Here is a 12110-nt window from a genome sequence, read left to right on the forward strand (position 1 = left end):
ATTTAAACTGGTAAGCTTATTTATGATGCCAAAGTGGGGTATTGTGTCGAAGGCCTTTGCAAGGTCCAGGTAGGCTGTGTGGACTACCTTTCCCTCATCTATGTCTTTGGTAACTATTTCAAAGATGTCATCTAGGTTTAAGAGGCAAGATCTGCCTTTAACAAAGCTGAATTGGGTAGGGTCCAGTGTTTGGAGGTTCCCAATGTCTTTGTTTATGAGATCCATGATGATGCACTCCATAGCCTTGCAGACCAGGCTAGTCAGGCTTATAGGGCGATAGTTACCGGGATCCATTGTGGTGCCACCTTTGTGGAGTGGGATCACTGTTGCTGTATGCCATTCTTTGGGTACATAACCTGTGGTAAGGCTGAGTTGGAACAGAGAATTTATGTGAGGGTTTAGTTCATTTTGGAGCTCGTGTAAGACACTGCCCGGGATACCATCCGGTCCCATTGATGCTTTGTTTTTTACTTTGGAGAGGGCTGCTTTCACCTGTGTGTCTGTGATGTCTGGGGGACTGCATTCTTCTGGGATAGATACTGGCCCTTTTGGGGGGGAAGGGGGGTAAAGTTTGCACTGAACCCATCTACCAGGATGTTGGCAATGTCAGTGGGTTCAGTGTATTTTGTGCCATTTTGCACCAGCTCAGAGCAGATCTGAGAGTTGCCACCCAGATTCTTGATGTAGCTAAAGAACGCCTTGTGATTATCTTTAGAGTCTTTGCCGATTTTTCTTTCAAAGCTAGCCTTTGATGATTTTATGATGGATCGAAGTTTCTTGCTAGTACTGATCAGGGATGCCTTCCCTTTTTGGGATTTTGCCTTATCATGTAGTAGTTTCCTCCTTCTGTTGTATAGCTTATTTATGGCCGGGGTCCACCAGACTGGTCTCCTGTTTTTGGAGGAGTGAGTCTTGGTTTCACTTGGGATGGCATGATCCATGCATTCCTGTAGGTGCTCATAGAGTGCATTTGTAAAGGATTCTGCGGTTTGGGTAGCATTTTCCATTAGCCCGGGGGCTTTGAAACTTTCCACCTCAGTCCTGAGAAGTGTGAAGTTGGCTTTTGAAAAATTTTTCACAGCGGTTTCCTTGACTGGGGGTGGGGTCGATATGTGGATGTCCATTGTGATTAGTTTATGGTCTGATCTTACCAACGAGGGGTTTACCTCTGGTGTGGAACATTGAGCCCCCATGTTGGTGATGACCAAGTCCAATATGTTGTCCTCTCTTGTGGGAGTGATGACCAGCTGTTCCATGGCATTTGAGTTTATAAACTCCAGGAATCGTTTGGCGAAAGAGTTGGGATTTGTGTAGTTTTCCCAGTCAATGTTTGGGTAATTGAAATCCCCCAATATCATGGTGTTTGGCAAGACCTTCATATTCTCCAATGTTCTCAGGAATGCCGAGTGGGGGTCCTGAGACAAGGTGGGTGATCTGTAGCAAGTTACAAACTGAAAAGCAGTTTTGCCTACTGTTAGTTGCACATGGATGGTTTCCGCTGCCTCGTGCAGTGCCACTAACCTGGAGGTGTGGGTATCCCTGATGAAAATGGATACTCCCCTGACTTTAGTATTTTGGTCCGAGTTCTGGGGCCAAAAAGAATGGTATGAGTTGAATCCTTGTAGTGCTGGGGTGCTCACTGGAGCCTTGAACCAGGTTTCTGTTACTGCACAGATATTGATTTTCTCCATACTGAGGAGTGCCTCGAGTGCATGCATCTTGAGGTTTAGATTTCTGGCATTGAGTAGCATTATGCTTAGTTTTTTTGTTTCTGGTGTTGTCTATGGAGGTGGGTTTGTCTTGGGTGGCAAGAGCCTTAGCCAGTATTCGATAGCCTAAGGTTGACAGGTGCAAGCCGTCCCTGGTGAAGCAATGTGGCTTGTCGAGCATGTCATCCCATTCTGGCAGACACTGGATCCCCTTTGAATGACACCAATAGCTTAGCCAATTGTTAAAAGTGATCATTTTGTCTTTATACTGTGGCATCATTCTTAGTGAGGGCAGGATGCTACTCAGGGTCAGGGTCATTTCGGCCTGGGCTACATGATCAGAGAGCTCCTCTATGTGTCTTTTCATGTAGTCCAGGGAGGTACATCTAAGGTCATTCACACCAACATGGACAATGACAGAGTCATATTTGTACCTGCTGTGGAGTGACCTGAGTGCTTGTGTTATGTAACGGATCCTGGCACCCGACAGGCAGCTTACAGTGACATTTTCCTTGTTCAGTCTGGTGAGTGGGACATCAGTGTGCCTGACATAGAGTCTCCAATTACTAATGTATTAGGTGTGTTATTTAGCCTTAGGGGCTGCAACTGCGTGGCACACTGACTTTGTGAAGTATGTGATACGTGAAAGTTGTTGTGGGGTAGCGGTTGCTTGGATGTCTGCTTTGGAGGTCTCTGTTGCTTTGTGATTGTGACATCAGCTGTGCGTTACTTCTGTTCATTCTAATATACATTCACAGTCTGTTGTCTCATATCTGCATGTTATACTTAGCAATATAATGTTCTAAATGCAGTACAATGTACAGGTATAATATGTGTAAGCATTTGCTCATGACTCCACCTGTGAGTTAAGATCCTGTCTGAAATTTCGTAGAAACCATCAATTTATCAATAGGTGTTTAACTTGAGTGACTGTCTATTTTTCTAAACAGTGTTATGCACTTTATCTTTATGCCAGTTATGTACTAAATCACTTCATTTGCATTACAATTTTGCAGTCATTATTGTTAGCACTTATCATGGTGGATCTTAAGGAAAGGTAACTGATCATGTCAAGTCATCGAGCGCTACTTGTGTGAATGTTGATAGAGGAAAACTCACTGAAATCACTTTTAGCAGCAGAAGAATTTTTCTCTTTTCTCCACTGCTGTGCTATCTCTGAGTGTATATATACTGTAAGTTTGGGATTGCGGTGGTGTCCTTCCACATTCAGGCAAAGCCTTACTCCAAAATTCGTGGAAAGTGGTCTCAGTGAGATTAGTTCAGACTACTGCCATTCAGGGAAGTAGGTGTTGAACTATCAACATGATTCCAAACCTAGATGCATGACATTTTAGTCCTAAGTATTCTGATGATTTACTATCCGGCTGCAGTCTAAACACAACCAACACTCCCTCAGTATCTTCTGTAAACCAGATTATGCAGCATTAAAGATACTAGTCCTTAATTATATGGAACATAATTATATCGCTTAATGTTTTCAATAACAGTTCTTTGCACTTTTTTTTTACATTTTATGTACCAAAACTCTTTTTACCATTATGAGCAAAATAGCATACTGTATTTGAGGGCAGGTCTAATTTGTACAGATAGACAATAAATTAAACTTAATTCCTCGTGCTTTTTATTTCTGAACTGCATCCCAGTTTTCTTTTTCTTAAGATACAGAAAGCATTCATTTTAATTTGAAGAATCTTTTCTGTGCTTACATCACTAAGCGAAATGTAATCTATTTCATAATGCAGTTATAATTTTATTTTTACTACAACATATCACATAACATTTACAAATAAAGATAATTGCTTTCTGGCCAATCACAAACAATAGCTAATGCATATTGTAACTTGTTTGAATTCAACACATTATTGACTGCTTTAGGCAGGCTAATGTAATTTCTTCTGACAAAGCAATATCTGCACTATAAAAAGAGAACAGCATAGGATTTGCATCCTCTTCCAGTGGGGTATTCTGTGTGTTTCCTCTAAGTATATGTTATTCCAGCCTTGTATCTACCAAGTTATAAGTAAGTTGCTATTAATTTTACCAAGTTCTGATGTAATATTAATAATCACATTTTAGTTCAAACCATTGCAAGAATAAAAAAAAAATCAGTAGAAAGTCCAGTATCCTGTAAGCTGCTTATATGATTGTGGAAAAATGGTGAAGCTTTGTTAGTGGATTCTACTTTTGGGAACCATAAAATCTGTCTGTCAGCTGGCATACTGACTTGCATCTTTGATAAAACGCCATCACTTCTCTTATTTAAGGAGACCAGCCTGCTTCCTTTCAGTCCTGAAGTTTTGAAGGATGCTTTCATCTGAAGCTGACTTACTAAACAGAATAGTCAATGGCGCTATGCATTTTAAAGTTATCCTCAGTAGTCAGCCATCAGTATTATCTGGCCCAGAGGACTATTAGTTCTATTGCAAACACTAATAAATCACTCAATGAGCCATTATTATTGTTCAAGGCTGTAATTTCACTGAGCATTTTTATTATCGTTAATATTATTGCATACTTCTGTATCTGCAAGAATATAATGTTTGAGCATCTGATTAGCATTTACAAATATTTATTGCAAATACATACATACACACACACACACACACACACACACACACACACACACACACACACACACACACACACACACGCGCATATATATATGAGATATTTATATTATATATTTAGAACAATCTAAATGATAATATTTATAATTTATTATGTATACATTTCTACATTTAGCCCTCAAAAATATAGTACATATAGTTGATCATGTTATATGGGTTTAGACTGTTTAATGTTTTTCCAACCTGTCTGTGGTGAGGTTAATTGGGTAGCTGGCATGGGCGCAGTGTGTCAGAGGGTGTGATCAGCAACTTTTTTTTTTGTTTTGTTTTGCTTATTTATTGTTTTGTTTTAGTTCTTACATAGACAGAGTAAGGGTAAGGATGGGCTATAGAGCATAGAGCTCCTCTAGTGTTGCTCAAATCGACCTTTTTGTACCACTGTGTCAGCTCAAAGTAAGTACTTGGAAAATAGTAAAAATACAGCTCTCAATATGTTAGGATGTGAGTTGATTAGCAAAGCATGGTTTGTTCTTTTCAAACTAGAACATGTTTTCTTAAGCCAGGAAGAAAAAGGTAAACCCACAGTGTGCTTTGACTGACAGACACTGGATATCAGTCCAACAAGTATCATTGCGCTTCATGACTTCATACTTCCTGTTGATTGTACCTCTAACTGGGAGATATTCAAGACATATGAGACAAAGGGAGATACTGCCTGCACAGCTACCTGGAATTTTGCAAATAATTATATGTTATTTATAAATGTCAACATGATTCATATAAGATACTTTTGTTACAAATGTATTAGAACTGTATGTCAGGTGTATATCAAACTGCTGGTACAGAAGTGTGTATTGAAAAGGTTTTTGCAAAGTGCTTAAAATGTAACCACAGGATGCCCTACTGGAATAAAACAGAAATGTACATACACTATTGTAACTGTATAAATGTATATATTTTAACATGGGGAAACTGGAATACAGAGGGTTAACTTGCAAAACTTCAGAAAAATAGCTGAAATTAAATTACTTTATGGATGGGCCATAAACAGATGTTAGCTTTCAGTTTCAGTGCAGTTACAGACACAATGTCTGTGCTGAGAAGTTTTCTGTGTTGTCTTGGAAGTGTTTTGTTACTTATGACTTCCAGGATCTGCAAAGATCTGAGGAAAGGCCCTTGTGTATGTATTTTGATAGGTAGATGCTAAATACTGGTAGCCTTCAGCAGAGGTGGGTTGTCATAGGGGTGACACTACAAAATTAAAACATTTAGAAAATGCCAGGGATTTGAATTAAACTAATACTAAACTATAGCTTAACCCCTTGTTATATGGACAGTAAACTGAGTAAACATATTTTAAGAGACAGATGGTATCATTGTTGTGACTGATCATACATTTGGCAATTAGTGAGTACAAAACTCTTTTCTTCTCTTTCATTTTGTATATCTTATTATTATTACCTGTCACTAAATTCAGTACATTTGTAATAAAATGTGTCACTCCATTACACATATACTGAATAGAAGTAGGTTTATCATTTTTTACTGGTAAAACAGTAAAAATAAGTTAATGGCATCTGATAGTATTTAAGGAAGCTGACCACTCTAAGTGTGTACTGTTTTGGGGAACAGATCTAAAATGTCACTGAGGGCAATTCATTTGTGCTAGGCTGTCTTATTATGAAGCACATGGGAGTGATAAAGAGGCAGTGTTAGAAGTGGTGACACATAAATATGAACTAAGTCAGGAGGTACATATTGCATTAGGCTGGTACGAGTACAAATTTGCACCGCATTGGAACAAGGATTAGTATATTCATGTGTACATTCTTTTTACATTTTGTGACCAACATCATGCATTCTTTTTTTGATGTTTTTGCAACACCCCTATCTACTGACCATCAGCCCCCCCATGACCTATAAGCCCATTTATTTTCATGAGAGTGAGAGCTGTTACTCACCCATTTCTTTCCCATGAGGTGAGATCCAATTATGGGTCCATCATTCAGGCAAATGTCAGGGTCTCTCTACATGCTCCCAACACCCCTTGGGATCTTTTGGGGAGCACGAGCATTGCCAGTACATGGGTGAGAAGCACACAAGCTTCTCCGCGTGAATGCTTCCTAACATATTTGGTTACGCTTAGGCAGTGAGTCCCACTAGGTATCACTCCAGCAACAAGCCAAGCCACCTTCCTCCCTCCTGGATGGTTAGGCTGTATGCCACACAGTCCCATCTTACGGCTCCACTCCCTCAAATTCCCAAGCCTTTTAGTTGAACACCGGTCATTCAAGTTGCAGCCAGGGCTTTATCACTCTGCACCACAGAAGTGAATACACCATGCATTCATTATAAAAACAAAGGTAATGTGAATCATTTGGTTTTAGGTGTTTCATTTTACAGTACTCTGAAATGTCTAGGTTCAAAGAGTGCAGGTTCATAAGTTTATTTAAACCTATATTTTAGTCCTAAAACATTCAAGAAACACAAACTCCTTCAAAGCTCCACCATATTTATACATTGTTAATCAAGCATCTAGATATGATCATGGATCTAATACTAGGTTTATGTAGAGTGTGAGTGGTGTGAAACAATAGTACTCAGCATGTGATAATATAAAGTTTGAGTACATGTCAACTTCATTATGGTTAGCAGAATGGGAGATGTTAAGATGCCTATCAAAATGCATGGCTATTTTTGTAAAAATGTTATTAATAAAGCAGTCATAATCTAAATGTATATAATACTCCAGTGATACCCCCATCAGTACCAGCAAACAAAAGAAACACACACACACACACACACACACACACACACACACACACACACACACACACACACACACACACACACACACACACACGCACACGCACACACGCACACACACATGCACATACACATGCACACACATGCACACACACACATGGACACACACACAAACACATGCCATAAGCATCAATACAACAAACATTAATCAAGAACAGTAATGTAAGTTTAAGACCAACCTTAATCTAAATCATCACCATACCCCACCTAATAATATGATGGAAATATGAATGATAAATGCAGACTTAGTACTAAATGTAGCCTTAACTTAAGCGTGTGCTGCCAAATAATGAGAGGGATAGGGTTATGGTTATGGATGAGGCTAGAATTTAGGTAACTGGTGATATATATATCAGAGCACAGGGTTAACCTACTGACCATGGATGCCAAGTAGGTTTCACGTTTCAAGGATATCATGCTAATGTGGTCATTAAGTGCACATGTTCTCCACATTCATGGAAGTTGTCAACCTTAACTCTTTTTTTCTCACGTATTTTTATTAAGATTTAAAAAGGATAACAATTCATAACAGAAAAAAGACATTCATTTTTTGAACAGATTAACCACACAAATGGAAAAACTCCATAAGAATAAATTTAAATAAAATAAAACTATTTGCAAAGGTTTCTGCTTGAGCAAAAACAATTATTAGTCATTGAAAATATAATTCTATTTTATATCATGTTATAGTCATTTTTTCAGGTATCTCTATAACTTTTAACCAGGAGTTGTAGTATGAAGTGATTCTATCAGTTCTCATCTTGATTGTAAAGAGCTCCAGTTGAGAAACATTAAGTGCAGTATTCTTGAATTATTTAAATGAAGGAGAAGTCTCACTGTTCCAGTTTATAGTAATTACTTTACATGCCATAATTAATAGAGCCCATGAAAGTAAATATTTTGATATGGGGACACATTTAGATATTGGAACATTAAACAAAATCAAAGATTTAGTTAACTGAAATTTGTCAATAAAAACAGTTTGCCGAAAAAAATCCAATATTTCCCAAAATGTTTTAAGCAATTTACAATCATAAAACATATGCTGCCAAACTGCTTACAATTTTAAATTACATCTCCAAATCCAAATATCTTGCTTAAACATTAATTCCATTTTATGAGGAGTAATAAAAGTTCTGTGTATACATTTCCAAAAAAAGAACTTCTGTTGCAACAAAAGAGATGTTTTTTTAAAGAAATTAGCATTAATTTTTTATCATTTTCACTAGGAAGTTGATTATTTATTAAACTGTATTAATAAAAAAAATCTTTATAATACAATTTTGTATTTTTGATTACTTTATATACTTTAGATAGGTAATCTTTTCTTATTACTGTTTGGTTTCTTATAATAATCATAACGCCTATAAATTTGGGGACAATATCCTTGTTATATACATTGATTTCTAGTTTACTAACAATATATTGCCTTAAAGTTTGTATTGCTATCCACATTTGACTACATATATCATATTTGCTCATAATGTTTTTCATAGAAAGACCTTTTCCAGAGTCCATTAGTTGATGCCAACATATTATTGTTTTCCCCTAAGTATAGTCATTTTAGAGACATCAAAGGTGTTAATGTTATTCTGTGTATATGCTATAGGATAGAATAGAAATGAGCACACTCTATATTCTGGCTTTTTATTCAGATAATGTTTAAATATATTTAATATAGTAGTTATATCTTTAGAACTTATATGTTTATTTTTATTCTCCAAAATAAATTCCCTTAGCAACAAATGAAAGTTATTAGATAATATTTAACTAAATTGAACTGGCAATGAGTGATTTGATTTTAACCAATTGAGTTCCTGCATTTGTTAACACCTAACCGAATAAGAAAAATTTAACCATAACATTGCTGTCTTAATAATGGATAATAAAGCATACATTTCTATATCTGGAAGGCTAATTCCACCTGTTGTCCAGTCTTTTAGATTATGATTTAATGGTATTCTAGGTTTATTGGGGTACCATAAAAAGTTTAACATTAATTTATTGAATTGTTGTATAAATTCTTTAGAAAGAGGAAGAGAAATAGCTTGTATAAGATATAATCATCATCATCTTCTTTCGGCTGTTCCTGTTAGGGGTCGCCACAGCGGATCACCTGTTTCCATTTCTTCCTGTCCTCTGCATCTTGCTCTGTCACACCAACTACCTGCATGTCCTCTCTCACCACATCCATAAACCTTATCTTAGGCCCTCCTGTTTTCCTGTTACCTGGTAGCTTCATCCTTAGCATCTTTTTCCCAATATACTCAGCATCCCTCCTCAGCACATGTCCAAACCAACGTAATCTTGCCTCTCTGGCTTTGTCTCCAAACCTTCCAACCTGGGCCGACCCTCTAATATACTTATTCCTAATTCTGTCCACCCTTGTCACACCCAGTGCAAATCTTAACATCTTTAACTCTGCCACATCCAGCTCTAACTCCTGCCTTTTTGTCATTGCCACTGTCTCCAACCCATATAACATAGCTGGTCTCACTACCCTTTTGTAGACCTTCCCTTTCACTCTTACAGGTACTCATCTGTCACAAATCATTCCTGACACTCTTCTCCACCCACTCCATCCTGCCTGTACTCTCTTCTTCATGTCTCTTCCACACTCACCGTTACTCTGAACTATTAACCCCAAGTATTTAAACTCATCCACCTTTGCCACCTCTACTCCTTGCATCCTCACCATTCTTCTATACTCCCTCTCATTCACACACATATATTCTGTCTTAGTCCTGCTGACCTTCATTCCTCTCCTCTCTAGAGCATATCTCCATCTCTCCAGGGTCTCCTCCACCTGTTCCCCACTCTCACTACAGATCACAATGTCATCTGCAAACATCATAGTCCATGGGGACTCCAGTCTGATCTCGTCTGTCAACCTGTCCATCACCATTGCAAATAAAAAAGGGCTCAGAGCTGATCTTTGATGTAACCCCACCTCCACCTTAAATGCATCCGTCATTCCCACCGCAGACCTCACCGCTGTCACACTACCCTCGTACATATCCTGTACCACTATAATTTTTTTGAAAAATAACATTTTAGTTAAGAAAAACATATCTTCCATTGTAAAAAATATTCTATCTATCCATAAGATGTTTTATTTTAAGATATTGCTATAATTAATTATTAATGTTTCATTAATATCCTTTGATAATGTAATCCCTAGATCCTTAATTTTATTATCTAGAACTATATATATATTTAAAGAACTTCTTATCCATGTTTTTCTTATTACAATTTATGAGCAATATCTTAGTTTTATTATCATTAAATTTAAGGTTAGAAATATTTTGGAAGAGTTCCATTGTCTCAAATAAAGCTTGTAATGAGCTGCCATAACCATTGAAAGTTAATAGAATAACATCTGCAAAGAACTGAGTTTTAGAATTGAAATGATTACTAAAGTGTATACCTTCAATATTTACATTTGATCTGATACAATTCACAAATGGTTCTATAACCAGAGCAAATAATAATGGAGACAATGGAAATCCTTGCTTAGTACCGTTAATAATTGTAATTGGCCTAGATATATACGATTCGATCTTTATATAAGCTAAAGGATTGTCATATAACAATTCAATTAACTTTATAAAATCTTGTGAAAAAACATATTCTTCCAAGACCAGCAGTAAATAATCCCAGTAAACTGAATCAAAGGCACTATTTATGCCTAGACTTGCTAGAATCAAACTTATTTTTGTAATATTAACACAGTCAATTATTGTAAGTACTCTTTTAATAGAATCATATACATTTCTATTCAGTAGAAAGCCATTTTGATCTTCATCAATCAGCAAAGGAAGAAAAATGTTTAATTCTGTTATCCTGTGTTGCCATAAAAAAGTTATAATGAACATTTAGTAGGGTTATTGGCCTATAAGATGAGCATTCTTTACCATCCTTATCCAAGTTTAAAATCGGAGAAATTAATGTATATTTCCATGACAGGGGAATATTTTTTGCTTCTTTAGCTAATGTAAACACTCTTAATAATATTGACAAAGCTTCCTTAGGTAATAGTTTATACATCTCTGGAATAACATCATCAATTCCAGGTGCTTTCTTTAATTGTAATTTATTAATTTGAGATTTCAGTTCTGACATTAAAATTGGCTTATCTATTAGTTTTGTCTGATCTTCTATTAATTTATTTTTGATATGTTTCGTAAAAAAAGATTTTCTAATACTTTGTGATTCTACTACTGGATCATGTAAATTAATTGATTTAAAGTGCATTTTAAAGGCCTCTGAAATGCTTTCTAAATCTGAAACCTTTTTCCTAGTTCCAGATATAAAGTTATTTTATCTGGTTAGATTTAATAATCTTCTTTGTTCTACTTGCTAATCTATGTTGATTTTTAGAATTCATAGAATAAGAGCTCATTTTAATCCTCTCTAAATTAATCATAGTTTTATGATGTAATGTCTCTAAATATTTTTTATTCAACTCATCAAGATCTTTTGCTAAATTGTATTAACTTTTTGGATGTCTAATTTTAGATTATCAACTTTCATTTGTAGATCTAATAATTCTTTATTCCATTGTTTTTTCTTATCACTATACCAGGATAGACTTTTACTATATATATACATATATATATATATATATATATATATATATATATATATATATATATATATATATATATGTATATATATATATATATATATATATATATATATATATATATATATATATAAGATTTTAAAGAATCCCACACATACAGTGGATATAAAAAGTTCAAATGCCAGGTTTCTGTGATATAAACAAATGAGACCACACTAAATCATTTCAAAACTTTTCCCTCCTTTAATGTGACCTATAATCTGTACAATTCAATAGAAAAACAAATCTATTAGGGGGAAAATATAAAAATAAAAATGTACAATATGCTGGTTGCATAAGTGTGCACACCCTTAAACTAATACTTTGTTGCGCATGCATACCCTTAAACTAATACTTTGTTGA

Source organism: Protopterus annectens, chromosome 1.part1 (assembly GCF_019279795.1).
Source record: "Protopterus annectens isolate FY-2018-M chromosome 1.part1, PAN1.0, whole genome shotgun sequence".
Classification (NCBI taxonomy): Eukaryota; Metazoa; Chordata; order Ceratodontiformes; family Protopteridae; genus Protopterus; species Protopterus annectens.